The following is a 14353-nucleotide window of genomic DNA, read 5'->3' on the forward strand; positions in this document are numbered from 1 at the left end:
TGCTTTGGCTATTATGGACATTTTGTTGATGTTACTTCTTCCAATCCATGAACATGGTATATGTTTCCATTTGTTTGTGTCTTCCTTGATATCTTTCTTCAGGGCTGTGTAGTTTTCTGCATATAGGTCTTTTACCTCCTTGGTTAGGTTTATTCCCAGATATTTTATTTTTCTTTTTGCTATATCAAATCAGACTTTTTTTCTTGATTTCTGGTTCTGCTGATTCATTGTTGGTATACAAAAATGTCTTTGATTTCTGGATGTTGACTTTGTAACCCACTGTTTTACCAAATTTATTTATTAGTTTAAGCATTTTTCGAGTAGAGTCTATAGGATTTTCCATGTACACTATCAAGTCATCTGGAAACAATGATAGTTTTGTTACCTCTTTTCCAATTTGGATGCCTTTTATTTTCTTTTCTTGTCTGATAGCTGTGGCTAAAACTTCCAGTACTATATTGAATAGCAGTGGTGAAAGTGGACATCCTTTTGTTGTCCCTGATCTTAGTGGAAAAGCTTTTAGTTTTTGCCCATTGAGTATGATGTTGGCTGTGGGTCCCTCATACATGCCCTTTATTATATTGAGGAATGCTCCCTCTATTCCCACTTTGCTGACTGTTTTTACCATAAATGGTTGTTGTACCTTATCGAAAGCTTTTTCTGCGGGTATTGATACGACCAAGTGGTTTTTGTCTTTGCTTTTGTTTATGTGTTGTATTACATTTACTAATTTGCAAATATTGAACCATCCTTACATCCCTGGAATGAATTCCACTTGGTCATGGTATATGATCTTTTTGATATATTGTTGGATGCGATTTGCCAATATTTTGTTGAGGATTTTAGTGTCTATGTTCATCAGCAATATTGGTGAAGTTTTGTTTTTTGTTGTGTCTCTATTTGGTTTTGGAATTAGGATGATGCTGGCTTAAAAGGATATAATTTCTAAATTGTGTTACAATGCAAAATATTACAATTGTGTATGTGTATTATCTCACAGTGCCTTCTGAGAAAAAGGCACTATGTAGGCAGTGAGAATAATAACCCTTTTTAATTCTAGTACCATTTTTAGATGTACTGTTACTGCTGGCTTTCCGTGTTGGGAATGTGGAATGCAGTGATATTGACAGACTCCAGCTTGTCCCAGCCTTCTCACAGAAAGTCCTGAGTAGACTCTGTATGAGGTGCTTAAGGATTTTCATTTTGTGTGTGAGAGTTCCTGCAAAATCCCTTCAACTTCAAAAAGTGACTACATATGTTTGTGCATCTGTGCATTTTACATGAATAAAGGCCTTATATTTTACTTGATTTACAAAACACATCCATGACCCAGAAAGAAATGAAAAGGAAATAACTTTGAGAGTTTAATTACCCTGTGTGTCTTCAGTAAAGGAGGGAGCAACCTTGCTCTAAATGAAGTGATAATGATTTTTGCCTAAGTGTGCAGGAATGGAATATTCTCTTCCAGGTCCTCACTGGATTGGATAATTGTGAGCTCTGGGAGTCTAAACAGTATAATAAAGAGCCACTAAAGAGGGAAAATTTGCATATACTATAAAAGACAATGACAGGAAAACTTAAGATTTCACAATTTTGCCAGTGGCCATATATGCACATCACAAACAGTCTGAAATTAATATGGATGAACATCTTTATTACAAAGAACAGAGATTCAAAAGAAATATTCAGGACCTATCTCTTTGTCCTTTGTAAAGTATTCTTTGGCATACCTTCACAAAGGAGAAAAAGAGGAAGCATTATTGCTTAATATCTAGAATTTGCAAGTCTCTGAATGTCCACCCAACAATGGTTAACACCCCCACTGAGGAACCACTAAACTTTAATCATTTTTTTAAAAATTTTTTAATTTTTATTTTATAAAATTTATTTATTTATTTATCTGTAGAGGTGAAGGGAAGGAGAAAGGAGGAGAAACATCAGTGTATGGTTGCCTTTCATACATCCCCTGCTGGGAAGTGGCCTGCAGGGAACTGGCCTGCAACCCAGGCATGTGCCCTGACTGGGAATCGAACCTCGATTGTCTGGTTCTGAGGCCTGCGCTCAATCCACTGAGCTACACCATCCAGGGCTAATCATTTTTATAATGTCAGAGGAAAGATGGCAGCTGAACAATCCACTTTTTTTCTTCAATTGTTAGGTGCCCACAGGAATACACTAAACCCACTTCAGCTAGTTCAGGTTACCAGACAAGGTATATTTCATACAATGAGACTTCCTACAGAGAGGTGAAAAAACATTTCATAATAGACAAAGGCTGCACTGGAGGGCTATGATGTCCCCTGAGTAATGTTGTACCTATTCTGTGGAACTTGGGAAATGAGTGTGAGGTTGGGTTGGAAAGGGTTATCTCACCTTTTGCACATATTTTTTTTATTAGATTAATAGTAGGATGGCCTTTACAATCTCTAATATAAGAGTTTTTTTATACTGAACTCTTAAGAATTCCTAAGACTGCTTAAATGTGCAGCTTGTTCAAGTCATCTTTACTGCATATCTACAATGACCTCAGAATTGAATGCTTATCATGTGAAAATAATGAGATCAAGACAACTATCAACTTGGATGCTGGGAGAATGGCAATGGAGTAGGACGAAGCAGATTCTAGCTCCCGTACTCGTGGGTGAAAATCCTGGCAGATCTATAGAGAAACAGCACAATACATCATTGGTTACCCAGCATTTATGAAATTAAAAGACCAGAAATTGTGACTGATGCTGAAACACCAGACAGCAGCACAGTCAGCTACCAGAGCTGGGAAACACTTGGCCCCTGTGCTGCTGCATTAGCAACAGACCTGGGAGCCTGGAAGTAAGCTACCACAGTCAGACACTCCAAGTCCCTATGACAGACCTGGGCGACAGAGGAGTCAGCTACAGGAGCTGGGACACTGGAGGCCTCTGTGCCACTGCCATAGAGACAGGACTGGGAGCCGGGGAGTCAGGTACAGGAGCTGGGACACTCGAGGCCCCTGTGACAGGCCTGGGAGCCAGAGGAGTCAGCCATGGGAGCAGGGACCTTCTCAGCCCCTGTGCCGCTGCCATAGCTACGGGACTGGGCACTGGAGGAGTCGGCTGCTGGAGCCGGGACACACAGCAGTGGTAGGCGACCAGCTGGGGGACCAGCGCGAGAACCAGTGTGAGAGTAGGTGGAGACGGAGAACATCAAGATAACTGAAGGAGTCTGCAACACAACACTTCACAGGTATCATACCACAGGAGTTCACACCATAAACCCAAGGAGTCAGAACATATCAATTTTAGAAGCTGAAATTAACAAGAAGTGTCTCAAACAATGGGAAGACAAAGAAACAATCCCAAATGAAAGAAAAAGTAGAAACTTCGGAAATCATGTTAGATGAAATAGAGACTAATCAACTATCAGATAGTGAATCCAAAGCACTGGTTATTAAGAATTTCAAAGAGCTCACAATGAACTATCAGAAACTACACGGGAACTACAATGATCTCTCTGCAAACTACAGCAACAGGAAAAAGAAAATAGAAAATATCAGCAAAGGACAAGAGCAAATGAAGAATACAATTTCTGAATTGAAGAACACAGTAGAAAGTTTCAAAAGTAGGATAGATGAGGCAGAAGATAGAATTAGTGAATTGGAGGACAAAGTAGAAAGCATCTCCCAGAAAGAGCAAAAAATGAAAAGAGGCTCAGAAAGAATGAAGAGGGATTAATAGAAATGCAAGACAATATGAAATGTAATAATATCTGAATAATAAGAATACCAGAAGGAAAAGAAGAACAAGGGATAGAAAACATACTTGAAAGAGTAATGAAAGAAAATTTCCCCTAATTTGATGAGAGAAAAAGTCACACAAATCCAGGAATCACAGAGAGTCCCAATCAAGAGGAACCCAAGGAGGCCCACTTCAAGACACATCATCATCAAAATGGCAAAATTCTAAGACAAACAGAGAATCTTAAAGGCAGCAAGGGAGAAAAAAGAAGGAACATACAAGGGAGCCCCAATAAGGTTAGCTACTGACTTCTCAATGGAAACACTCCAAGCAAGAAGATCATGGCAAGAAATATTCCAATGAGAACCAGAGGTCTACAACCAAGGCTACTTTACCCAGCAAGGCTCTCAATCAAGATAGAAGGCCAAATAAAGAGCTTCCAAGACAAAAGAAGTCTAAAGGAATACGCCTCCACCAAACCAGCTCTACAAGAAATACTAAAAGGACTGCTTTAAGAGAAGGAAGGAAAAGAGGGAGACAGAGAGGAACACAGGTACAAAAATGGCAATGAATAACTACCTATCAATAATAACTTTAAATGTAAATGGATTGAATGCTCCAATCAAAAGACACAGAATAGCTCAATGGATAAGAAAGCATGACCCACACATATGCTGCCTACAGGAGACCCACCTCAGGAAAAAAGAGCATCACAGACTAAAAGTGCAAGTCTGGAAACAAGTTTTCCAAGCAAACAGACAAGAAAAAAAAGCTGGGGTAGCAATTCTCATATTGGACAAAATAGACTTCAAAAAAAGGGCCATAAAGAGAGACCCAGAAGTTCAGTTCATTACACTCAAGGGAAGAATCCACTAAAAAAAACATTAACATTTTAAACCTATATTCACCAAACATAGGGGCACCCAAATATATCAAGAAAATCTTAGAGGACTTCAAGAAAGATATTAACAGCAATATCATTATAGTAGGGGATTTTAACACCCACTATAAAAAATGGACTGATCTTCCAAACAAAATATCAACAAAGATATTGTGTCATTAAACAACTCCCTAGAGGAATGGACTTAACTGATATATATAGAGCCCTTCATCCCAAAGAAGCTCAATACACATTCTTTTCAAATGCACATGGAACATTTTCAAAGATAGACCACATGAATGGACAGAAAACGAGCCTGAAAAATTTCAAGAAAATTGAAATCATACTAAGCATCTTCTCTGACCACAAGGGACTGAAATATGAAACCAACCCCAAAGGAAAAAACCCAAAGCACCCAAAAACATGGAGATTGAATGGTATGGTATTAAACAACAAATGGGTCAAGAATGAAATTAGGGAAGAAATCAAAACATTTCTGGAAACAAATGAAATTGATCTCACAACAACCCAAAACTTATGGGACACAGCCAAGGCAGTACTGAGAGGGAAGTTTATAGCAATACAGGCCTACCTAAAGAAGATAGAAACATTTCAAACAAACAACCTAACCCTACACCTGCAAGAACTCGAGGAACAAGAACAAAGACAGCCCAGAGAAAGCAGAAGGAAGCAAATAACCAAGATTAGAGCAAAATGAAATGAGAGAGAAACTAAAAGCACAATTCTAAGAATCAATGAATCCAGGAGTTGGTTCTTTGAGAAAATAAACAAAATAGACAAGCCTTTAAGTAGGCTCATCAAGAAAAGAAGAGAGAGGACACAAACACAATCAGAAATGAAAGAGGAGAGATTACAACTGATACCACAGAAATAGAAGGGATTGTAAGAAATTACTATGAAGAACTGTTTGCCGTGAAATTTGAAAACCTAGGGGAAATGGACACATTTTTAGAAAAATAAAATCTTGCAAAACTCAATAGAAAAAAGTAGAAAATCTAAACACACCAATAAGAGCAAAGGAAATTGAAGCAGTATTCAAAACACTCCCATCACACAAAAGCCCTGGACCAGATGGGTTCACAGGAGACTTCTACAAAGCATTTAAGGAAGAGCTAACCGCTATTCTGCACAGACTATTCCAAAAAATCCAGAAGGATGGAAAACTCCCAAATTCTTTTTATGAAGCCAGCATCATCCTAATTCCAAAACCAGATAGAGACACAACAAAGAAAGAAAACTTCAGGCCAATATTTCTGATGAACATAGATGCTAAAATCCTCAAGAAAATATTGGCAAATTGAATTCATCAATATATCAAAAGGATAATACATCCTGACCAAGTGGGATTCATCCCAGAGATGCAAGGATGGTTCAATATTCGCAAATCAGTAAATGTAATACATCATATCAACAAAAGCAAATACAAAAACCACATGATCATATCAATTGATGTGGAAAAAGCTTTTGATAAGGTACAACACCCATTTATGATAAAAACACTCAGCAAAGTGGAAATAGAGGGAGCATTCCTCAATATAATAAAGAGCATGTGTGAGCGACCTACAGCCAACATCATACTCGATGGGCAAAACTAAAATCTTTTCCACTAAAATCAGGAAGAAGACAAGGATGTCCAGTTTTACCACTTCTATTCAACATAGTGTTGGAAGTTTTATGCACAGCGATCACGCAAGAACAGTGAATAAAAGGCATGCAAATAGGAAAGTGGGAAGCAAAACTGTCACTGTTTGCAGATGACATGATAGTGTACATGGAAAATTCTATAGACCCTACCCAAAACTGCTCAAAGTAATTAATGAATTTGGCAAAACAGCGGGTTACAAATTCAATATCCGGAAATCAAAGGCATTTTTGTATACCAACAATGAATCAGCAGAAGCAGAAATCAAGAAAAAAAATCCCATTCGATATAGCAAAAAGAAAAATAAAATATCTGGGAATAAACCTAACCAAGGAGGTAAAAGACCTGTATGCAGAAAACTACACAGCACTGAAGAAAGAAATCAAGGAAGACACAAACAAATGGAAACATACACCTTGTTCATGGATTGGAAGAAGTAACATCATCAAAATGTCCATACTACCCAAAGCAATTTACATATTCAGTGCAATACCTACTAAAATACCAATGGCATATTTTACAGAAATAGAACAAACACTTCAAAAATTTATATGGCACCATAAAACGACCCTGAATAGCAGCCGCCATTTTGAGAAAGAAGAACAAAGTTGTAGGAGGAATCACTATACCTGATATCAGATTATATTACAATCCCACTGTAATCAAAACAGCCTGGTACTGGCATAAAAACAGGCACATAGACCAGTGGAACAGAATGGAGAGCCCAGAAATAAAGCAAACTTTCTACAGTCAGTCGATATTCGACAAAGGGAGCAGTAATGAAAAATGGAGTAAAGGTAGGCTCTTCAACAAATGGTGTTTGGAGAACTGGACAGCTACGTGCAAAAAAAATGAAACTTGAGCACCAGCTGACACCATACACCCAAATAAATTGAAGATGGATAAAAGACTTAAATATAAGCTATGATACCATTAAAGTCCTAGAGGAGAATATCGGCAAGAAAATCTCAGATATTTCATGCAGCAACTTTTTTACTGATGTATCCCCTATGCAAGGAATATAAAGGAAAAAATAAACAAATGGGATCTCATCCAAATAAAAAACTTCTGCGTGTCTAAAGAAAACAGTATTAAATTTAAAAGACAACCAACTCTATGGAAAAACATTTTTGCCAATAATACCTCAGACTAAGGTTTAATCTCCAAAATATATAAAGAACTTACAAGACTCTACTCTAAGAAGACGACTAACCCAGTTAAAAAATGGGAAGAGGACCTGAACAGACACTTCTCCAAGGAGGACATACAGAACATCCAGAGACACATGAAAAGATGCTCAATATCGCTAGCTATCAGAGAGATGCAAATTAAAACCACAATGAGATACCACTTTATACCAGTCAGGATGGCTATCATAAACAAAGCAACAAACAACAAATGTTGGAGAGGGTGTGGGGAAAATGGGTCCTTACTGTTGGTGGGATATCAGACTGGTACAACCATTATGGAAAACAGTATGGAATTTTCTCAGAGAAATAAAAATCCACCTGCCTTTTGACCCAGCAATTCCACTGCTAGGATTATATCCTAAGAATCTTAAAACATCAATTTCAAAGAACCTATGCAGCACAATGTTCATAGCAGCACAATTTACAATAGCCAACAGCTGGAAGCAACCTAGGTACCCATCAATAAATGAATGGATTAAAAAATTGTGGTACATATACACAATGGGATTCTATGCAGCAGAGAGAAACAAGGAGCTACTACCCTTTGCAATAATATGGATGGAACTGGAAAGCATTATGCTGAGTGAAATAGGACAGGTGTTGAAAGACAAATACCATATGATCTCACCTTTAACAGGAAGCTAAACAACAAAACAAACAAGGGACCAGAATAAAAACAAAGACACTGAAATAGAGAACAATGGGACAATGACCAGAGCGGAGAGGGAAGGTAATATAAGGCAAAAAAAGGGGAGGGATTTGGAGGAAATAATAGGAAGGACACAGGTATGAGAACTAAGGGGGGTGAAATGAGAGGTAGGTGGGGAGCATTGGGCGAGGGGGGCTGGGATGGGAGAAATAGACAAAAAAACTGTACTTTAAAAATAACTAAATAAAATTTTTTTAAAAGGAAAAAATAATTTTAAAAATTGAATTAAAAAGAGAACTATCAACTCTATATAGCATTCCCACTCACCTTTACTACTTCCTTCTTTCACTATGATTCCCAGCCATCACCAGCATGCCTGAACCTCCTCTCCCTCTTCGTCTCTCAAGGCCATTTCTGTTCTCTCATATTCTTTCCATTCCTGTCCTGTCCTCTCCTCTCCTTTTCTCTCCTCCCCTTCCCTCCTCTCTCTCTCCACTCCAAGGGCCCTTCTTTTGCTAAAACTTGTATCATGACCCCATTTCTTTCACAGCTCATTCGTTCTACTGTTGTGGCTGTCTAAATAAAGTTGTCTCTTACAATTTTCAAAGAGAAATAACAAGAAAAATGATAAGAAAGACCTAACATTAATGGCACACATTAAAGAGTGAAAGAATTCTGTGAAATACTCATATTAAATATAATTTTCATAAAAATCCTGTGTGGTTATTGTATGTTGAACCCTTGTTTACAGATAAGGAAACAGAGGCATAGAGGTATAAAGTCACTTACCTAGGGTCACAGGGATGGAAAATGAAAATGTCAAATCAGGCAGCCTGGCTTCAGGGCCTTAAATCACAGGTTGACATCATAACCCTCATTTGAGAAAGAAGAAAATGTGACTAGGTGAGGTGAAGAAAAATGTACATAAGATTTTTGACAGCTACACACAGAGCTTGACTTTGACTGAGGTCTGCATGATTGAATATGCCTTTTCTTATACAGCCTCTCCATAAATCTTTGTCTTGCATATCATTATATTGGAATTCAGCTCTCTAAAGGATACTGGTCCCGAAGTCGAAGTCTGATATCCGTACCCAATGAATTAGAAAGGGTAAAGCTGAATGGCATTTTATTAATCCTATCACTCTGAAACACTCCTTGCCAATGCCATTGCCCTGGGCCTCTCTGTTATCTAGTTTTCTCCTGGGTGCCTGGTACATTCCAGTGCAGTCAATGACACAGTTACTAAAGGGGTAAGTTATAGGTTCCTTCCCCAGAAATGTGAAGCTTTTCATAAGCCAACCTGTCTCCTTTTTCAGTCATATCATCCCATGCTCTCAGTAAGCACCTGTGAAGTGCCTATACTGTGCATTTGGTATGCAGTAGCGGTAAAGAGCCAGTCTTTGCCTCACGACATTGCATGTACCTGTATAGGTTCTTGGCTGAAGTGCCTCTGTAATAAAATATAGAATAAGAGGAGAAAAACAATGAGAAGTTAATAACATGTATACCTCTTGTATGCATGGGAGATACCTAGTAAAAATTAGTAAATCCCCAAAATAGCCCAAGCCTTCACCTTACCTACTTTCTGTAGGGGACCAATTTGTTTTAGTCTGGCAAATGTGACTCAGCTCTGTATAGAAAACCTACAGAAGAGAAGTGGTGGGAAGGAGCCAGACCTTCGAACTGAGTTTTCCCAAGGGAATCAGGCCTAGAAAATGCATACAGACTGTTATGGCTTGTTCTTGCTAAAAACTCCATCAGCCTGGTCTAAAATAACAAATGTGTATTGTCTATCTTCAAGGTAATTTCCAAAGCCTGTATGAATTTTCTGAAGGACAGAGCTAATCACCTCATAGCCATTCCCCTCTGCATGTTATTTTCATTTCCTTGATTGTACCTAAAATGTAGATAATAATATTCTATGTAATAGATAATGAGTCTTTCTCTGATGTAAGACCTGAGAAAAACAATAAAAGCCTGTCTAGACAAGGGTCGAGGTGCTCTCCTCTTGAGGGAGTTGCTGATGCATTCATAGGCACTCTCCCCATGAGAGAGTAGCCATGCCGTTTCCTTTTTCTCCACAGGATTTCTGTCTCCTGTGCATTTTTTGTCATTATTAGCCATAACAGAAAGACCCTCCTGGCTGGAGTTTGCCACATCTGGTGCCCAAACAGGGAACCCAAAAGTCATCAGCCATCTGTCACAAATTTCTTTATTTAAAGACACAGAATAAATGTCAGGATGAGGGGTAAGCAATTATGGGAGGTTACCAGGAAACATACAGCAAGGGGGTAACATTGTTATGCAGATTTAAGTCTTTGCCTTCTCCATTGATCAGTTTCTAGAGATTTCCTCTTCTTCCAGTTACGAAAAGGGAGATAGAGGGAGATAGTCCCACAAATGGAGATGTCCCTGATGAGTATAAATATTCCTTAGAAGAGGGTAAATTCTTTGTTTTCAGAGCTTCTCATGTGCATGTCATTTGTTAAAATTAGCTGACTCAAGACAATCATTAAGCCAAAGAGGCACATTTTATTTATTTATTTATTTATTTATATTTTTTATTTAATTATTTTTCAACTGCAGTATTCTGTCTTTTACTCTCATCCCAGCCCCCCCTCCTTCCCATTTCCACCCTCCTTAGTTGTTGTCCATGTGTCCTTTATAGTAGTTACTGTAAATCCTTCCCCCTTTTCCCCTGAAATTCCCTCCCCTCTCCCCTCTGGTCACTGTCCCCCTGTTCTCTATTTCAGTGTCATTATTTTTATTTTGCTTGCTTGTTTGTTTTGTTGTTTAGCTTCCTGTTAAAGGTGAGATCACATGGTATTTGTCTTTCACTGCCTGGCTTATTTCACTCAGCATAATGCTTTCCAGTTCCATCCAAGCTGTTGCAAAGGGTAGGAGCTCCTTCTTTCTTTCTGCTATATAGAATTCCATTGTGTATATGTATCATAATTTTTTGATCCATTCATTTACTGACAGGTACCTAGGTTGCTTCCAACTCTTGGCTATTGTAAATTGTGCTGCTATGAACATTGTTGTGCATAGGTTCTTTTGGATTGGTGTTTTAGGGTTCTTAGGATATAATTCCAGCAGTGGAATTGCTGGGTCATAAGGCAGGTCCATTTTTAGTTTTCTTAGAAAATTCCATACTGATAGTATACATGGAAAATCCTGTAGACTAACAATCCTGTATACTAACAATAAATCAGCAGAAGCAGAAATCAAGAAAAAAATACCATTCAATATAGCAAAAACAAAAATAAAATATCTGGAAATAAATGTAACCAAGGAGGCAAAAGACCTTTATGCAGAAAACTACACAGCACTGAAGAAAGAAATCAAGGAAGACACAAACAAATGGAAACATATACCATGTTCATGGATTGGAAGTAACATCATCAAAATGTCCATAATAGCCAAAGCAATTTACAGATTCAATGCAATACCTACTAAAGTACCAATGGCATACTTCACAGAAATAGAACAAACACTTCAAAAATTTATATCACACCATAAATGACCCTGAATAAGCAGGTGCTATTTTGAGAAAGAAGAACAAAGTAGTAGGAGGAATCACAATACCTGATATCAGATTATATTACAAGGCCACTGTAATCAAAACAGCATGGTACTGGTATAAAAACAGGCACATAGACCAATGGAACAGAACGGAGAGCCCAGAAATAAACCCAACTTTCTACAGTCAATTAATATTCAACAAAGGGGACAGTAACAAAGAGGCATATTTTAGGGTGGCAATTTATGTCCTCCTTTAACATTGAAAGCCCAGGATCAGAGGCCCATAGCGCATACTGTCTAGTGCTGTCACTGTTTTCATAATATGCCCTGTTCTCGCCTTTCACATGCTTGAAGCAAACAATTTCTCCTTTACTTATCTCAGCCACTGACCTTACCAAGCCTTTGCTATTTTTCTGGGTCACTAATGCATTTTTATTTCTGTATTATTAGTCTTCTTATCACATAGATCTCTAATCTTTTCCTGCAATAGAATGTTTTTTTTTTAAGTGAGAGCCATTTTCTACCCATCTCTGTAGTAGAAGTAATGTATCCCCACTAAACCAGTGGCATGTGTAGTAGAGGCATGCTTACAGAATCATTTAGAGCTGGGATCCAATTCTAGCTGTACCTTGGAAATAGAACCTGGGGAAACCTCTTAACCAGCTTTTCCCTATCAGCAAGATGACAATTATTTTTTTCCTCATTTTTTTCTAAATTGTTTCCAAGTTTTTTTTTTATTTGGGTTTCCAGACTTGTTTTAAAATAAAACATATTATAAGTCATCATAATGCCTTAATTCAGTATTTTATAAGAATATATATATATATTTTTTCCACGCATAATATTCATATGCTGTTTAATAATTGCCTTTTCTTTTTTCTCTGTAACTAGTAAGTGATCAATTAAAGTTTTCTTTTTTTAAAGATTTTATTTATTTATCTTTAGAAGGGAAGGAGAGAGGGAGAGAAATATCATTGTGTGGTTGCCTCTCATTCTTCCCCTGTTGGGAACTGGCTTGCAACCTAGGCATGTGCCCTTACTGGGAATCGAACTGCAGTAGTTTGGTTCGAAGGCCTGATGCTCAATCCACTGAGATATACCAGCCAGGGCTCAATTAAGGTTTTCTTTATTCATTTGTTTTTTTGATAATCAAAAAACAAATTATAGGTTCCTATTATAGGTGAAATTGTATGGCATTTGTCTTTCACTGCCTGGCTTATTTCCTTTAGCATAATGCTTTCCAGTTCCATCCATGCTGTCATGAAGGGGAGAAGCTCCTTCTTTATTTCTGCTGCATAGTATTCCATCGTATAAATGTATCACTGTTTTTTTAAATATTTTTATTTATTTATCTTTAGAGGGGAAGGGAAGGAGAAAGGAGGAGAAACATCAATGTATGGTTGCCTTTCATGCGTCCCCTCCTGGGAACTGGTCTGCAGGGAACCTGACTGCAACCTAGATATGTGCCCTGACTGGGAATCGAACCACAATTGTCTGGTTCGCAGGCCCATGCTCAATCCACTGAGCTACACCAGCCAGGTGTATCACTGCTTTTTTGATCCATCCATTTACTGATGGGCACTTAGGTTGCTTCCAGCACTTGGTTATTGTAAATTGTGCTGCTGTGAACATTGGGGTGCATAGGTTCTTTTGGATTCAACAAACAAACAAGCAAAATATAACTAACCAAAGACACTGAAAATGAGAACAGACTGACAGTGACCAGAGGCTAGAAGGGAGGAAATTTTAGGGGAAAAGGGGAAGAGTTTGCAGGAACCAGTATAAAGGACACATGGACAGTAACAATGGGGGACGGAAATGGGAGGTAGGTGGGGCGGACTGGGGGGTGGGCTGGGATGGGGGTAAAAGGCAGAAAACTATAATTGAAGAACAATTAAAATAAATAAATAAATAAATAAAATAACTCAAAAAATAAAGTTTTCTTGGTTCATTCTAAGGTATTAACTGAGAATTAAAGTCATAATCCTCTTTGACACAGTGGCTGGGATGTTGAGCAGATGCGTGCACCTGGTCTCACTCAGACTGAAGGGTATAGCTCTGCTCTTTGATGAAGAATACTTTAGAATGAATTTCAATTTCTTTAAAATATTAATCTTGCAAATTATGTGCAGCTTTAGTTCACTTGCCATACTCTACTCAGGGCACTGAAATAAAATTTATAGTAGAAACCAGCTCAGAAACACAAGCACTATGCAAAATGTGTTATTTCTAAATGGAACAGGCACTGGGAGAACATTAACAATGCTTAATCTTAGTTGGGTAGAGTTCTCTGGGACTGCAGCATGTTAAAAATCTATGGTTAACACCTAAAGGAGTGGTACACACAATCATTTACTACTGATCAATCATTACAGGTAGGAGGTGGGATAGGAAGAGACATAATGACAAGTGACAAACATTTCCTGGTGACATTACATCCTATGTATGTGCTAAAATAATTTGAGGCCTTAACAATTATAAAACCACCTTTTCTTTCTATCTCCTCTTTCTTCTGAAAATACACACACACACAAACATAATTATAATAGATAAACATAAACTGTCTCATTAGACACAAAGAGGTGGTCTGAAATTTGTGTCTGGATAAAAATCTAATGCAAAGATCCTCCCTAGTAGAAGCCCTGGCCTGCTTATTAGAGGATTTCTCTTGTTCATCTTGAAGGCCTTCTATTCTAAGGCAGAGCATTAATAGGGTGGTACCAATTAACCAGA

The 14353-nt window shown here is 38.0% G+C and overlaps 1 protein-coding gene across 2 annotated transcripts in view; it reads left to right on the forward strand.

Annotated features, from left to right (window-relative positions):
* The window catches only part of CNTNAP5 (contactin associated protein family member 5), a 1122001-nt gene that overhangs the window by 31808 nt on the left and 1075840 nt on the right, over window positions 1-14353 (forward strand). The window lies entirely within an intron of this gene.

This window comes from Artibeus jamaicensis, unplaced genomic scaffold (assembly GCF_021234435.1).
Source record: "Artibeus jamaicensis isolate MK-2021 breed Jamaican fruit bat unplaced genomic scaffold, CSHL_Jam_final contig_61, whole genome shotgun sequence".
Classification (NCBI taxonomy): domain Eukaryota; kingdom Metazoa; phylum Chordata; class Mammalia; order Chiroptera; family Phyllostomidae; genus Artibeus; species Artibeus jamaicensis.